The sequence below is a fragment of the Neofelis nebulosa genome, chromosome 2 (genome assembly GCF_028018385.1).
Source record: "Neofelis nebulosa isolate mNeoNeb1 chromosome 2, mNeoNeb1.pri, whole genome shotgun sequence".
NCBI lineage: Eukaryota > Metazoa > Chordata > Mammalia > Carnivora > Felidae > Neofelis > Neofelis nebulosa.
In genome coordinates, this window is record NC_080783.1 from 58,125,665 (window position 1) to 58,141,770 (window position 16,106).

General features: G+C 42.1%; 1 long non-coding RNA gene across 1 annotated transcript in view; it reads left to right on the forward strand.

Annotated features, from left to right (window-relative positions):
• Positions 1-303: 303 nt before the first annotated feature.
• Positions 304-16,106, forward strand: part of LOC131502565 (uncharacterized) — a 148,700-nt gene continuing 132,897 nt past the window's right edge. The window contains exons 1-2 of the long non-coding RNA XR_009257080.1: positions 304-429; positions 13,576-13,693. This is a non-coding gene — a long non-coding RNA (uncharacterized LOC131502565). The remainder of the gene's footprint in view (positions 430-13,575; positions 13,694-16,106) is intronic.

The window sequence follows — 16,106 nt, forward strand, 5'->3', positions numbered from 1 at the left end:
GCCCGCAGGCTGACCCCACGACACCTTTCAGGTCTGCTGGCTCCGCCCTCATCGGGCTGCCATTTTGGTGGCGTTTGTCCTGAAATGGCATTCCCCCCCCCCCTCCCCCGTCTGCGATGTTCGCTCTAACTTCTAGGTTTAATCCATCCCTTGTGGCTACTTGTGCCGGTTCAGTTTCGATGCAAGCCTTTCTGCGTTGACCTTGTACGGTTATAAATGTTTTAACATCCATAAAAAAATAAAAACGTGCGCTCCCATAAAGAGCAGCAAACACAAAACACAGTAAGGAGCGGGAAGATTTGAGGCCGCGCAGCGCAGGCTCCAGAAGGCCGGCGTCACCGCCAGCTTGCATCGCATCCCTGAAGTTTAATGGCTGTGAACACGGTGATCGCGGGCTTTTTAGAGGGCATTATATTAGTGTGACCGCCGGTAAGTGCCAACCTCACATTTTTATTTCCACCGCGGAGCAGATCGTTTCCTATGCTCCTTCAGGAAGGGAAACGGGGCTTTGCAGCGTTTTTCACCCCCCTGGAAAATAGACTGCAGCTGCAGTATTCACAGCCCACCCGCCTCTGAGGCTTTGGGAGCTTTACTTCGGTTAGGTTAGGAAGATGTGCTGTTTCTGCTCGGATGCGAGTTTCCGAGTGCTTTTGTTTTGAAGATTAAAAAACACTGGAGAGGGAAAACAAAGCTTTTAAAGCTCCATTAAAGGTTGTGAGTTCACTCCTTTCTGTTTCTCGGGCTGTAAACACGGTTCCAGGAAAAGCTCCATCTCGGAGCCCGAGAGGCCAAGCAGCTATTTAAAGGGGTAGCACCTAAACTTGTCAATTTCCAGACTACCAAATGATCCTGGAGGTTTTTTTATTCCTTTAATCAGCTGTAATTTTCAGCTCTGATGCTGCCTGACAGGCTTCATCTCAACCCCCGTGGAACACTGCTCCTCTGGCTTCTTCGCTGTAAGATACAAATAAGGAGGGACGGGGGATCTGGAAAATGAACTGACAGCGTAAATTGGATGGGACCTCCCCAACCTGTAGGGACTAGTGCCACAGTTGAAGGGTGGGAGGGGAGGGGTTGAGGTGATGCCCGCTTTGTGGAAGGGGACAGGTGCCAAGACTTTTTACATGTCTTCTTTTTTTCTTTCTTTCTTACCTTCCTTATCCCTCCTCTCTCTCTCCCAGTTCTTCTTTGGATGATAGGCACACACATATGCTCACTCAGAGAAACGCATACACAGCTACACTCAGAGGTGCATTACTATCTTGTGCACTGAACAACAAGAGTAGCTATCGGTTACTGAGGGCCTTCTACATGCCAGCCACTGTGGTCTGTGCTTTGCAAAGCATCATCTCGAATAATCTTCAAATCATCTCCACGAAGCTCATTTTACAGATGAGGAAGCTAATAGAAGCCTTGGGGGTGGATGAAAAAGAGACCAACTTCCGAAGTCCATGGCCTCCAGGTCCAAAACATCCCTCCTTGGAATTATTTTCACTCTCAGTCTTATCTGGAACAGGTAATCCCTCCAGACACACTGACTTCCAGCAGCTGGGGCTTGCGAGGAGTCATAGAGGGACTGGTGGCCCCCGCGGGGGTGTGTCTCAGGTGTAAGGACCTGAGCTGCTCACACTCAGGTCCAAAAAGCACTTCTTTAACTGCACCCTGACCTAGGTGGGGTTTGCGGGGCAGTGAGGTCAAAACTGTGGCCTTAGGCTCAGGGTGTCGGGATTCGGGGCTTGCTTTCCTGCCAGAGATGCCAGTACGAGGGAGGAAAGGTGATTTGGGGGCATGCTTTCTGATCTTGCACCTGGGAAAGGGTCATCCCAGTGCTTTCTGGACTACCTGCCAGATAGTGGGAAGACCTGCTTCCATCAACTGGAGACCCTACTGCTAGTTTCCACACACGTAATGCAAGGCAGTCTTTTCTCTCTGTCTCTCCTCTCAAGTAAGGCTTCAGGCCTTTCCTGGGGAAGGCATCCTAGCCTTAAAATATGTAGATACACGTGCCCTGAATCTCTTCAGAGTCATTTGCCGGATTTCTCTTTCGTTTAAATAACTGGTTTCCCAAACGTTCACCGCGTTCCCACCTGAGCTTCCCTGTGGGTAAAATGAAAACCACAGATCTGTGTCTGTTTGGAAAAGATGATGCAAGAAGATACGGAGATAACAATCGATTTTAATAATCAAGTGATTTTAGATCTACACGAATAGTGTGTTCCTATCGGACGTAATTTTGTCGCCGTATAGTGACAGTCCACGTTATATTTCGTACGTAGGTCCGTGGGTATCCCAGGCAGCTTTAAATGAGGATACGAAAACCACACTTCTTTGTCACCTCTGTCCAGCGATGCTTTCTCTCGTCTTCCTCCTCCTCCTCCTCCACCTCCCTACCACAAAACCAAACCAAAGCGACAACAACAAAATCAATCAAACAAGCAATTGACTAGACTCCCTCCTAAGCTCTTTTCTAGGTTAAGATCGTACCTGACCAACCTGAGTACAAAGGTCATTCGATTCCAAAATGCATGTATTCACATTATGTCAGGTATCCCGGTTCTTCTATTCGTAAAAAATACCTATATGTGAAAAATCTCACAATTTTATATAATTTGCTAGTCTTCATCCAGGAATAACTTCTTCTTGAGGAACCCTCTCCCTAAATTACAGTTCAAGGTCATTACTGACTTACTAGTTCAATCAAATCTAATATCACTGTGGGCACCAGACCCTCCAGTCTTTTTGCTCTTTGCTTACTATTGTTAGTTTTGCATCATCCTGCATCTTCTAGTTACCAAACGATGTCAAAGACGCAAAATATTACCTTGAAGAAGTAAAATAATTAAGTGGCTTTTCAGGGTCTTAAACTTATACGACACCTGTGCAATCGCGTGTAGGTGAGACCATCACACATCATGAAAAGAATTATGCTCTGGAATTATGGTAATTAAGTACCTCCCCAAATAGCTGGTTGTACTTGTAACCCTCACGTGAGGAGTAGAATCCTTGAAATAACTACCGTGTTTATGGTTCTAATTTGGTGTGCAATTGATTCTCCTAAAAACCGTAAGCCAGAAAAGTGCTTATTTTACAGACCACGATATAATATTCATGAAAACTATTTTAAAATTACTCTGGTGTCCTACAAACTTCGAGATCTTTTGTTTTCATAAATGATGAAAGGGAAATGTCACAAGTGCACATCGTTGTGGGGCCCCGGCTCTGTTGACAGCTGTATGATGCACACTCAGTGCAGCTGGTTGGGAGCTGAGAGTTTCATCAATAAATATGACTCTGATCGCTTCATGTCGACGGTCAAGGTAATGGCGTTTAGTATCTTGGAAACATACACCACTACCAGTCATATGTGGACTTGAGAGTTGAAATCCACAGTGTGGAGCTCATCTCATTCTTCCCTCTTGACAGAAATTTCACTTTTTATCTTTCTCACAATTCTTGATGATAATCTGTTTTTAATACAGTCATATTTCTTGCTTGTACTATACTACCGCATAAGCCTGCTCATACATTGTATACAGCATGTGAAAATAAGAATTGAAGCTAATTTTGTCTATTACAATAGAAGGAGTATTTTCACCTCCCAACCAGCTTCAGTTTTAGCATGGGCACGACCACTGCTTCTCTGGATCCCTAAAGGCGATTAGATCAGTGTTTTAAAATATAAGAAAAGCAAACCACAGAAGGCCAAGGAAACTAATCCTACATATAGGGAAGAATCGTGTGAAATAGATCTCAAGGGCATGTTTTTTTTTTTTTTTTAAGAAATCAATATTAAAACATTTTGTGTGTGAATTAATTTAAAAATAAACTGCAGCTCTCCATAGTATCTAAGCTGCCCTACTTTATCAATTTTTTCATTTACCTTTTATTCTTTCTCTGCAGATATCTCTACCATGAAAGATATTTTGCATGGATGTTATATCTAAATATGTACATAACTAGCCTCTAAATCCATTCGTTTCATTTATTTAAAAATGACATTAAAGATAAATAAATGAATAAAAATGAAAATTACATTTGTTTACATTTTGCTTCTCTCACAATTTAGTAGTATAGCTCAATATAGAAAATTGATAGATGGAACGGTATTTTTGATAAAAAGGGTGTTTTCAAAAACAGATTAGAGATACTGTCCTAAATATGGAAATCTACATACACATGGTAACTTGGAGGATTTTTATTTTTTGCTTGCTCATCTTATTATGAGGCAATTCTTTTTAGACAGTTCTTTGTTCATAATGCTCTGCTTGGAAACATTTTGAAGTTAACATGAAACACCTAGGTTTAAAATGTCACACAAAAAAATAAGTTTATATCTCTACACCACCAAATTTTTGCTTCAAGACTTTCCGGTGTTGACTTATAACATTTTTTTAATATCCACAGTCACCTTGACAGAATTTTCAGACTCTGAAATATAGAGTATTAATTTGACTGTGAATGTTTCCTTAAGACAAAAACACAGAAAGGCAGGAAATCGCGAAAATCCTTGCATCTGGGAAAAAGGGTGGTAGGTAGGTTAACATGTTATTGAAACTATAGGGAGATACAGTTTTTGACATATGAATGTTAAGAACAAGGTCTTGTAGACATTTAAGCTGTGTTTTTTTACCCTTTTGAATCTATTTTTACACTGACCATAATTGAAATAATGTTAAAATGTAACCAAAAGAATTCTCAGCAAAAATGTTGAAAGGGACCAATTTATGTGTAAAAAGATCAAGAAAGACAAGCTAATTTTTAAAAAGCCGTATGCTCCCAGCATTAATTCTCGATCTCTGCAAAATTCATTTTATGCTTATAATGACTTTCTGTTTTTGTAAAGAGAATACTTTTTCCTCCTTTATTGACCAAACCGTGATGAGAAAATAAGAAATTTAATGCCAATGGATTATTCCTACCTTTTTTTTTTTCCTGAAGACCTGGGAAAGACTTGGCTCCAATTAATGCCAAGACCACTTTATTTGTGTAAAAATATAACATAGTTAATAAAACGTTAGCTATGGATAAAAATGTAACTATAGTGAAATGCAAATGGGGGTACTGCTAATGCGCAGTGCTATGCACCCATGTTGATTTCCCTAATGGAGAAAAATATCTATGATGCTCTCGGTAAATTAAATTATATCAGAATGTGTTCTTTAGGAGGTTTTGGAAGCTTGAGGTTTCAGACTTTAATGCCTGCACACAAACTGACTTTAAAAAGCAAAGATTTGAAACAGATAAAGCAACATTTTGCCTAAAGTTCATTCATCAAAGGGCTGCATATTTTGAAAAGGGTAAAAGTACTACTAAACCCATCAGGGATAAGTAAAGGCTATATACTATAGATTATTTTAATCCCCCAGCTAGATATAAAAGGGATAATTACATATTTGTGGTTGAAGCCATGTGGTGGAAAAATCAATACAACTTTTTTGTATGACACTTCATTAGTGTGAAAAATTTTAAAAGCTGAGAAGAACTGCCTTGCAATTAAATGCCTCTGCTACTCCAGCTCCAGTAATGGGTTTGTATTATTATCTAGTTTATTTGAAATAGTGGTTGCACTATGGAAGTAATTGGAAAACATTGATTATGCACTTGTATCTGGAAAGCCTGGCAAATCATTACAGGGCCCGGCAACAGTTAGTTAGCCTTACTAATGAAGCACTAATTGCTCTAAGTAGGTTAACATGTTCGTGAAACTATAGGGAGATAATAGTTTAGAAAATTCTGAGATATCTTGCCCAACATGCATTTTCATTTAAGTTTCCAGAGATAGAAGCCATGTGGGGTCCCCCCCCCCCCACCCCCTTGTTTCGTTTGTGATGCTCTCTTGGAAAAAAAAAAAAAGTAGCCTAAATTAAGTTCCCATATTCCTTTGGCTTGAAATGACTTCATTTCCTTTCGTGCTCTTTTCCTATTAACCCAACCACTTTTAGCAAAAGGTTGCTGTCAGCATGGTTGCCTCGAGCAGGTCTTGGGGTTCTTCTGTTCAGAAACCTCTGACACGTCTATCTTGGTTCACTCTCCCAGTTCCAGGGCTTCATGATTCAATCCACGCAGAAGCTGCCCGCTGTTGGTCATAATCCCACTGTCCTACCTACATAAAAACTGTAATTTAAAAACTATATACTTTTTTTACTTGAAACGTATTTAATTAGTGGGATGTAAAACAGCTTTAATAGCAGGAAGAGAAGCAGTATATTCCCCCACTGCCATTCTTGGGATTTTTAGGAGGGAAAAAAAAATTCAGTGCTGGAGAAATTCTTGCCTTTGTGCACCGGGAGGCAAAGACAAGAATGTTCCTAGCAACAGCATCTGTAAAAAGAGCAAACAAACAGAGACACTTGAAACCACTCCGAGCCCACTGATGGGACTGGATAAATAATTGTGTTATATTTGCACAATGGAGTATTAGGCAGGCAGGGAATATGGGTGGCATACAGGCACCCACATTATGAATGAATCTTTGAGCAAAAAATGTTTGGTAGAAAAGAAAGTTTCAAAAGACTACACATGATGTGATCAAAAGCCCCCAAATAAGCAAAGCTAAACAATTGTAGTGATATGTACATATGTAGCAAAATTATGCTTTTAAAAATCTATGAAATGGTATAAAATCAAAGTTCAGGATAGAGGTCATCTCAGGAGGTGAGGTAGGGCCACACAGGAGTTATCAAAGTTTTTGGCCGTAGCGTAGTTTTTGAATTGGGTGGTAAATTCATGGGTATTCATTTTAATATGATGCATAACTCAAATTTCTGTTACAGATGGTCGTTTATATATTACAACAAAACTTTTGAAAAGAATCAGTATCTTCCACGCCTTTGAAACTTACATCATTTTGCTATGTCAAATAACCAAGTCAACCCACCCCCACCTTGATTTTCTAAGGAAATCAGAGGTTAAATGTTGCCATTTAAAAGTTGTGGTATTTTCCGGCTAATTACTGAGAATATAAACGTAAGAAACCAAAGGAGAGAAACGTTTTCTTTAATGAAAAAAATCTGCATAAAAGTTTTTACAAATACAGTAATTCACTTTTGTATGTTTACAATTTATGCGTAAATGTATTTGTCTTTGCAAGGCTTGGGTAGCCTTCTCTACTAATGAGTAGGGAGTACATCAAGGTTCACATCTGAGTAGCAGATTTATCTTTTGGGACAATTAAGGAAACGACAGTGGTATAAGGGCTGGAAATGGCAAGTTTTTGCCATTCTTAAAAAAAAAAACAACAACTCTTCTTTATTTAGCATCATTTAGCACTGTAAAAAGCAATTAAGTAACATGATCCCTGTAAGATGTCCAACAAGTTTGGAGGTCATTGTGAGAGGAATGGGTCTATTTCATGTATCTTTCATTCCTAGCCTGGCCATTTCTTTTCTTCCTGTATCTAACAGAGCTTGGCATATAGCAAGAGGTCAGTATATCCTTTTGAATCAAACTTTTTGTGGAACCGATTTCCACGAAGATAGATACCTTGAAGCAAATAATTATATTTGAATGCCAAAAGTGATCATTTACAAGTAATAATACAATAGCTCACAGAAGCAAAGTTGGCTACCTGTACCCCCGAAATAAGTGAGAAAAACTCTCCTCTGAAACAAACCAGAGATTAGCAATGCTCTTGAATTGTTCTTTATATTTCAACATGTGGTAGAATGGTATTATTTAGAGAAATGCAGCTCATGGGAAAACATATCCACACAAGTTTTAAAGGCTGTGAGGTTCAACTATTTCCTTGACCTATTAAAAAATACCAAAGAATTCTTATCTTTTAGAGATTCCTGCTGGAACGTTTACAGGTCTGATAAATGAAATAATACTTAGGGTTTACGTCAAAACAGTACAAGGTGGGGAGTGAGTGGAAATACAGATGAAACCAGATTGGTCATAAGCATGAGATGATATTGGTTGAAGCTGGGTGATGAGTACATGGGGGTTATTGTATTACTGTCTCTTTTCATGTGTTTAATTTTGTCTATACTAAAAAGCTTAAGATGTGTGGGGACAGATTTACTGAATTTCTCACTTGAAACTTATTTTGTTAAACGGTTAGTACTTATATTCATTCTCTCTCTTTGGATTGGAAAAAAGAGTCAGATTCTCATTCTGGCCACTGATTCCTCTGAAAAGACTTACTCGTTTATTTTAAAGTGATATTGGATGGTAACAAACAGGTGCCATTAGGTGATGCCAGTTGAAATAGAACTCTCAGCCTTCAGTAAGGGATTTGTGTTTCCCTCAATGTTGATTTTTTTTTTTTTTTTTCTCTTGGAGTTACTGGAAGAATCTGGCTGGGATGGGCGGTTGCAAAGAGAAAGAGAGGGGATTATTGTTTAAATGGGACCCTGTTTCTAGCATTAAGTCAGAGGAGAGCCATTCTTGTTGCATTCAACATTGCAAAGAAAAGTAACAATGCTCTCAGAGAGCCGCTTTCTACAAAGCAGCTCATTATTGTAAATGGCGCATGTTTAGACTGCTAAGGCAAATCATAAAAGTACGGCCTCGACCGCAAGCTCCTCTGGCAGTAAACACTGTCCTCGGGCCAGATATACTTCTGGGGAGCCCCCCGCACCACCAGCCTGTCTGGAAAGCTCGTCCAGTGATACTGAAACGCAGAAAGTGGAGTTATGGACGTATAAATGTGCATGGTGAACATTATCTGCAAGGTCTTTTGTGTTAAGGAAATCATGACACCTGCCAATCTTTCAAATTCCAAAGGGTAAAGCATGAGGCCTAGTAGGCTGTCATTGAACATGACAGGCTTAATGCCAAGTTTATAACAGAAAAAGGGCAATCTTATTGTGGTTCATTCGGTTTTATGTTGCTGGGTCGGTAGGAAGGCGCGGGCTCTCTCTCTCTCTCCCTCTCTCTTTCTCTCTTTTAAAAATCTAATTTATAACATTTGAAATACCAAACAGATTCTTTACATATCTCCTGAGCCCCTGCCCCTCTTCACTACCTCCAGTCTCTTCTTCAGGGAGCAACCCTAAATCCTTCCAATTTAGCATCTTTGTGAGGCCAGACAATGGTGTTAGTTGAGCATTTCCTTGCGTTGTTATAGAGCTGTTTCTAACTGCAAACATCTCCGTTTAATTACTGCTCCGACTGTTGCTGTATTTTCACCCAACCTGCCCCTCGCTTGAGCCCATTGGGCTGGAGAAAGAATTACTCCCCATGCTGGTCCTTAGCCCTGCTTGTTCGGATCTGTAATTGGCCCTGTGTTTTTGACTTTTTGCTAATAAGCAGCTTACTTTCTCTCCCCCTAGACTCAACCCACCACTTTTGTTTCATGAATTTTACAAAGGATTTTAATAGATGCTTTAGGCTATGCAAAATGTTATATGAAGGGAAGCATTAATGCAACAGCCTTGACACAGAGGACGTGTGAATGGCTGCTTATCATTACAGTCAGGTCTCAAATTTTCATTAGGAGTTCTGGAGGACAAAAGAAGAAAAAAGTGCAGCTAGATGAAGGAATATTAACCTATACTGTGTAACCAACTATAATTGCTTAGCATTTTACATTAACTCTCTTCAGACACGGCCTCTCATTATTTTTACACATACATAATAACTGCTTATTACAGCGGTATAGTTCATGTCCATACATTGTGGATAGGTTGTGTCAGCACTTCTAATATAAGACCCACTTTCATGGGTTTAAAACAGCTGTAAAATTTACCTCCAGACCAAAGATTGGTAATCAACTTTCCACCTGGAGAGGGAATTTTGTTTAAAGTTAAAACACACACGCACACGCACACGCACACGCGCGCACACTCACACACACACTTTCATTAAGAGAAAAAGTTTGCTTGTTTTAAATTATGGATATAAACAAAATGAATGCACATGCCTAAGACATTTTTTTTGAATTTTAAATACAGAGATTTGTCTAAACCCATCCCGAAATGTGCTTTTGATGATAAATGTAAATACATAAATTTTAAACAGCGCCAAAAGTAAATGCCGCATCCATAATAGACTTTATTGAAAATATTTATATTCCCAGCAGATTGCATTTTGTACTGTGGTATATGTATTTTCAAGAGCATAATCTATAGTTTTCATTAGAAAATGAGTAAAACTATTCATCAATTTCAAATGTTAAGAGCCCACAGTCATCCACTTATATAACAACATACAGGCTTTCAGAATTATGCTGAAATTCTGTTTTCAGAAAGTCTCTGAACAAACTGGTTCTAAGGCAAAGAGAGTAGGAATTCAGCAAAACACTGATCTTATTCTGACCTGAAATTAGCGACTGTGAAGAGTAGGTTGTAGATATGTCATGTGAAAAAATGAGTCTATTTGCAAGGGTTTGGGCTTCTGACAGTAATCCAAAGAGTGGTATTGCTAATTTTCATTAACTTTGCAAATACTCTAGTTTTCTGCCCCCTACGTTTGTTATGACTTAGAGGCACTTGTTCCTAAAGGAAACGTAAGCTACAGAATAGCATATAATCTCTTGAAGTTATCAGAGAAACCCTTGTAATGGGCAAATGAGAACTTACACAGACACTTTCACTTAGGTTTAAAAAAGCTCAGAAAAACATTTTGAGAGTAATTCCAGCTGTACTCGTTCCATAGCAACAACTGGAAATACATCCTTACATGCATTATGTTCATGAACAATCGAACTCTACCAATCCCCAAGGGGATAAGAAAGAGCTTGTGTCTTTAATTTCCATGAAGTATCTAGTTCTTCATCTGGTTCTTTCACCTTTTAGCTCAAATGAGAAGGGCCAGTCGTAGCTACGTTTCTCAGACCTAACCGATTCCCTGACACAGGCCAGGAACCACGGAAAACCGGGAAGTAAGAGATGTCCACTTAAAAGTACAAGCCCACTTAGGATAATGTCGGATTCTATCAAGCAGTTCATTCTACTACTTTCTCTTGAAGTGACAGCTTGCAGAAGGTGGAAACATGGACTAAGAGCGGCTCGCGGCACAAAGACATTAACGTTTCATGGTTTTTGTGTACCAAAGAAGTAGCAGCCCTGTCCCTAAACTGCTGGAGTGAAGGGTTCCCGGCTGGCATATGTGCAGTGACTCCTCTGCGTTGGAAAAGCTGCAACTTGTTAGTACGGTTCCAGTAAACAGAGAGCTGGCCTCACATAGCTAATTAGCTGTGGCCCCGGCTCGCCTGTGCTGGGTAGTGACAGTCTAATCAGAGATGATTGTCATCAGATATCACAGATGTCTCTCCTTGCTGCTCAGCCCAGGCAGGCGCTCGTGCAGTTTGGGGAAGGAAGCGTTAGATGCTGTTCAAAGACACCGGGTCTCTGGGTGTCTCAGCTGCCGGTTCCAGGCAGCTTGTCACTCCTGCCTGCTGCGAGGAAGAAAGCGGGGTTAGGCAAGGGGAGTAGCATACCTGTCGGGTTTTCCGGGAGGCAGTGATGCAATCAGTTTGAAAGGAGCAGTTTCCGAACGAAAAGATATGTAACCAAAGCTACTCGGGACTCTTTTGGAGCCACCTGGGATTCTCGGGGATGACAAATGCTAATTCTCTCAATTTATTATGTATGTTGGAAAAGAAACATACTTAAAGGGGTAAAGAAACAGGCCTAAAGATGTCCAGGCTGCAATCGAGTTTGTGGTAAGAAAAATAAGGCACGATGCAGAGAGGTGCGACTTTAACCATAAAGCAGGAAACTGATGGCCCTTCGGGGCCAGTCCTCTGCCTCTCATGCTCAGCCTGTCCTGCCCACTCCACCCCCACAAGCTTGTAATACCCTCCCCTGGTTTCTGACCCCTCTCCCCAGCCTCCTGTTACCCCTTAGAAGTCCTGGCACTTCCTCTCACCAGGGCTGCTGGTCATCTTCCGCCCTGAAGACCTTCAGCCTCCCAAACTTCTCTCCGAGATACAAATGGCCACCCTTCTCCCCTCATCTTCACCACCATCCATGTGGCTTCTCCAGCACTCTGCTTTCCCAGCTCTTCTTGGGCTCTGCCCAGGGCCCCCTTCCTTGCTTCATCCCTAACACTGGAGCGTCAGGGGTTCCATCCCCAGTCCTTGTCTAGTGCCCTCTTCAGCTACCGTCTCCTTCCAACCTTCTCCACAGCTGTGGCCTCAACCACCAAGCCCACTCTAGAAATGCCCTCATTTTCCTCCCGGGCTCTCACTTAACGCATCACGTCGTTATTGAACGTATTCTCTAAATATCCCATGGATGCCTCATACTTCACCTGCCCCAGACTACAAACTCCTCCCTCCTGGGGCCCCGCCTGTCCTCATCCTTTGGTTCTCCCTCTAAACCGGGTCCTCCATCATACCTGCCGGCCTGATGAAGACTTCACTCTCTCTGGGGTCACCTGAGTGAAATCTGAAACCACCGTGAGCCCCTGCTTCCTTTTACTCCTGAGGCCCGGCTCTCCAAAAGCCAGGCGGTGTCCTCCCCCTCTTCCTCCATGCCTCCGGATTCATTCCTTCCTCTCCATTTTCCCTGTCTCTGGCCTTTGTTATCTCCCTGCTGGGCTGTACTCTTGGCACGGATATGCCCTTCACCCTGCATCCAGCATGGTATTTCTGGAATGCAATCCGACCCTGCCATTCCCGTATTCAAAATTGTCAACAGATCCCTAAACGTTGAGGAAAGCCCTGGGTACGAGGCTCCGTCAGTGGACCTGCGTGTTGCTGTCCCCCCCGCAGCACGGTGGCTGCAGTTCTCCCACGGCTCCACGCCCCTCCCTCCCGCTCCAGACACGCACCTGGTCCCAGTCTGGTCCTGTCTTGGCATATTTTCTAAAATGCGCTTCCTTGTTCTACTCAGCAGAGTAATCGCAGACTCACCTCAGAGGGGTCTTTCCTCGGAAGCCTTGTCTAATATTTCTAGGAGAAGAAAATGCCTCTTCCTAAGTGCTCCTGGCACCACATTTCCATACTTCTGTTACAGCTATGGTTACATTCCTCGGAATGGTAATATCTCTGCCTACTCCTCTTGACCGGGAATCCCCGGAGGGCAAGGAATGTTTATCTCTGTGACTCTTCATCTGGCCGGGTGCCTGGCACACCGCAGACCTTTCAATATTTGTTAAATGAATGAATGAAATAAACGCGAGGACGAATGAATGAATGACTAGAACATATCATTGCACAGGGTCAGGTAGGCCTAAGACTAACATCTTGAAGGCATCTTCAACTTTCCACAGAGGCTCGGGGAGCTCGGCCTATGTCAAAACGAGAACGGGGGCGCCTGGGTGGCTCGGTCGGTTAAGCGTCCGACTTCGGCTCAGGTCATGATCTCGCGGTTCGTGAGTTCGAGCCCCGCGTCGGGCTCCGTGCTGACAGCTCGGAGCCTGGAGCCTCTTCGGATTCTGTGTCTCCCTCTCTCTCTGCCCTTCCCCCACTCGGGCTCTGTCTCAGTCTCTCAAAAATGAATAAAAACACTTAAAAAAAAATTAAGAAACAAAACGAGAACACAAAGAGAAGTTGTAATACTAATGGTAATAATAACCGCCATTCGTTAGGCACCTACTGTGTGCCAGTCACCATGCCAAATTTACATGAATTATCCCATTTAATCCAGTGTAAGTCTTATAAATATAACTCTCTCTCTCTTACAGATAAGGAAACCGAGGTTCAAGGTCACATACCTAGGCCTACACTGGCTGCATGGTCCACAAGTACGGTCTTAGGAGTTTTGCACTTTGGAATTTAGCCTGCAGCAGAGATGAAGAGGAGGTATGGAGAACACGCTTTGTACTTTCGGGTGGAAAATAAGGTGGAGGGTCTTACTAAAAGCTGGCCGGTCAACTCCCTCCGCTAAGTATGGTGCCATGCTAGGCTGGCAGTTCTTTCTCTCCATCAGTCAGCTACCTTCCTCAGCTTTGGGGGCACCGGTGAACCCCTTACCGGTGACAGCCACCTTGGAAATTGCAGGCCTTCATTCTTGAGCGTTGCTCAGGAAGGAACTGGGTTGGAAAAGCATTGAAATGTGCTGACGTGGAACGGAATCCTTGCCCAGGAAGTTCAACGAGAATGTGGCCAGAACCCTCGGTTTGCAAACGAAACATTTTCACAACCCACTTATTATTTGTTAGATGTGATGTTTTTCACCCCATGAGTTGAATAATGGGAGCCGTGGTTATTGTGGCCCAGGGTAGACAGACCCCAACTGCACACGGCATAAAGAATGTGTGTTAGAGCAAAAGCGAGAAGGTGGGAGAGTTGTTGAGTTTAAAACTTCTGGATGCTTGTAAATAATATTGAAAGGCTGTTTTCCAACATTTAATTGGGTGAAATATAAGGGTCTTTTTATTTAAAAAAATTTTTTGGGGAATGGGGAGGAAGTGCTGGAAAAAATATGTCTTTGGCCTTGGCACTGAAACCATAACGTTCTTGTACCACTCTTCTACCCCCTGCCTTTCTGATATGTTTACTACATTTTTTGGTCTCTGGTTTGAACTTTATCCTGTCAAGTTTCTGGACTTGTAAGCAGTATGCAACTTCCTAGCAATTGAGGTAGATACTGACTCATTTTAATTTGAACCATTTTGCTGGGCTCATTGAAAACAACAATGGTCTTAAAAAGCCACAACACTGTTAAAAGCACGGTAAGGACCGGGGAGGACCACTAAAGGCTCCTGATTTGAGTGTGAGTTCATAAGTTTAATAATACGTAGTCGATTATTTTTACAGGGGAGTATTTTTTTTCAGCCCTGTGGTTATGTGGTAGAAAAATAAAAGCAAAATATGTGTGGCCAAGGAGATAAGAATAAGTAAAAGGGTCTAAGTAAGCTAAGGCCGATATCAATTCTGTACATAACCAGATCAAGTAATACTATGATCACAATTTGCTCTTGTGGTACCTTGCAGTTTAGAAAGGGCTTTCATATAGATGGTCAGTTATGTATGGACTATAGGCCAAGCTTATGAGGTTGGCAGATAAGCATCATCATCCGCATTTTAAAAAAAGATAACTGAGGTTTAACAAGCGGAAGTAACTCTCCCAGTACAGGTAGGTTTTCTGAAGCCTAATGCTTTCTCGCCCCTAGAATCACACAGCGTCCCATGTGCATGGGCCTGTGTGTTCTAGAAGCTGCTCTCAGAATGCAGACTCAGGTTTAATTCTGTAGCAGGGTGAAACAGTAAGCAAAGTCAAGATTGTGCAAAAGTTGCATTTCTGGTCCTAAAGCCTGGTTTAATAAAAGCAAATCAGCCTTGATTATTGCCTAAGTAAATGAAAGTGTTAATTAATCTCGCCTCCCTGGTCAGAAATAAAAGCCTGTGAAATTCAAACATACCTGAGGAATGTGAACAGGCAGCTGTGAACTTGTGACAAGGGTGTAGGCACATTTGCTGTTGTTTGCCCCGCGCGCAGTGTGGAGACTGCAAGATAGTAAACACTTAACAAGTGTGGGAAGGAATAAAGGAGTGGAAGAGAGAGAGAGAGAGAAAAAGAAAGGAGCGAATGAGAAATTAAAAGAAGGAGAAGAGGAAGGAGGGAGAGACACTTCATTCGCTAATTGGCTGCATTCAAGGTGAATATTAACGAAGGCATGGTTTGGAGAGTTGCCAATTTGTTCTTCCTGCCTCAGCCGTTAGCTGACTGCCTTTCATTAAGTATGAATATATATCCACATTCGTAGATAAGTCAACAGTTCCATATACACCCACACCTTCTAACACATGCGTGTGCGTGCATGCACACACGCACGCACACACACACACTCTCTCTCTCTCTCTCTCTCTCTCTCTCTCTCTCTCTCTCTCTCTCTCATGGAGCTTCCTGCCTAGCACAAAGGGTCAAACAAAGGTGCGATCGAAGAGGAGGATGAAAAGATTGTAGATGAGGAGGAGATAAGAAGGCACATTTCAGTCGGGAGTTCTATTTCTTTGACTAATTAACATGATAAAATTGAAACGCCCACGTATGCACGCCCACGGAGTTTCCATAACTTGGAAAGTATAAGGCGGTGACGTTTTGTCGCAACGGGGTTAAAAATATTCACCGCCATGTGAAAGATGCTTAAAATGAGAAGCTTTCTACAGATCCTCACGGGGGGAGAAAAGAGCCCAACTTCAGAAGATGCTGGCCAAATTATGACCTGTTTCCAAAAGAGGGATCCACCTTAAGAAAGGTCCAGAGAGCTCA